At 52.3% G+C, this 1,361-nt stretch overlaps 1 pseudogene; it reads left to right on the top strand.

The window, feature by feature from the left end:
- The first annotated feature begins 507 nt into the window (after positions 1–507).
- On the top strand, positions 508–866 carry LOC100957410 (annotated as a pseudogene).
- Positions 867–1,361: the final 495 nt, after the last annotated feature.

The raw sequence follows: 1,361 nt of genomic DNA, 5'->3' as shown, positions 1-1,361 counted from the left end.
TCCCTAAAGAAGAATTACCAGAAATTACAATAGTCCTTCTAAGATTCCACAGATGGTTACTAATGCTCTGAAATGATGGCCACTGGGTTTTTTTAATCTTTGACACTGGATGATTTTCTAGTGCACCCCTTAGAGAAAGCATCTAGAATACAGAAGAATGTGCTGTGAGAAATAAGAAAAAATGTTCGTGGGAGGCTGTGGCTTTAAGAGCGCTGAGAGTCCTAGGTCCGAACCAGCGGGCGGGCAGGCTGTCCTCTGCCTCTGCGCATGCACGTGGAGCCAGGCCTGGTGCTGGCTGGACAGGGCAGTCTGCCGCCGGGCTGCTGAGAACCAGCCCTAGACCTCTGCTTGAGGGTCCTTCCTCTGAAGACATTACCAGTGTGTGAAGCCCGCCCCACCCACACCCACCCGCTGCCAAACCACAGCCTTTACCTGCGTCTTCCGGTGTTCCCCGTGTGAACTGTCCCCTGGGCCGCCCCAGAGTTCACCCCACTATCAGCTGCGCCAATGGTGAAGATGACAAGATCCATGACTTTCCAGGCATACCTGCCGTCCTGCCTCCGGACCTATAGCCGCATTCACTGCAGAGCTCATTTGGCCAATCACGATGAACTAATTTCCAAGTCGTCCAAGGACGTCAAGGATGAGCGCACCTCTTTAACTCTGTAGTTAATGTGGGCTGCGGCCCTGCAGAAGAGCATGTGCGGCTCACAGGACTTCATGTAGTTGCGGACATTTACTGTGAAAACTGCAAAACCACGCTGGGCTGGAAATATGAACATGCTTTTGAAAGCAGCCAGAAATATAAGGAAGGGAAATCCATCATTGAACTAGCCCTCATGATCAAGGACAATGACTGGGGCTGATCGCACCGCATCCACCCAAGGAGGGTCTGCGAGAACGCCATCCAACCAAACATTTTACCCAAGCATGAAAGAGTGACACTTGGCTCCATCCACGTAGGGGCCTTGCCACCAGGGGCATCCTCCCACCCTGACACCACCTTTCTGGTGACCGGCCTCTAAATCACTGTCTCTCTGTCTCTTTGCTTTGTATCTGTTTGTGAGTTGATCCTGGCTTCTCTCTCTGTTCTAGTGTTGGCTAAAAACAAACAATGAAAGGAACAGATCCTTGACCGCATTGTGGCAGCCCACGGTGATAAGGGCCCCTGGGCCTGTGCAAGAGCTGCCTGATGGCCTCTTGTCAGGACAGCAGTGGCATGGGGATGAGAGGAAGAGGGAAAAGGGGGAAACCCTGGGAGTCCTGGGGATGGGTAGGGGGTGGGAGGGTGGAGGTCGCAACAGAATTGAGCTGCCCCTAGAGACCTGATAACAGGCTTGAAATAATCGACTTGTTTAAAA

The sequence above is a fragment of the Otolemur garnettii genome, unplaced genomic scaffold, assembly GCF_000181295.1.
Source record: "Otolemur garnettii isolate 467f Iridium unplaced genomic scaffold, OtoGar3 scaffold00020, whole genome shotgun sequence".
Taxonomy (NCBI): Eukaryota; Metazoa; Chordata; class Mammalia; order Primates; family Galagidae; genus Otolemur; species Otolemur garnettii.
The sequence above is the reverse complement of the archived record's forward strand: the minus strand, read 5'-3'. Positions and strand labels throughout refer to the sequence as shown.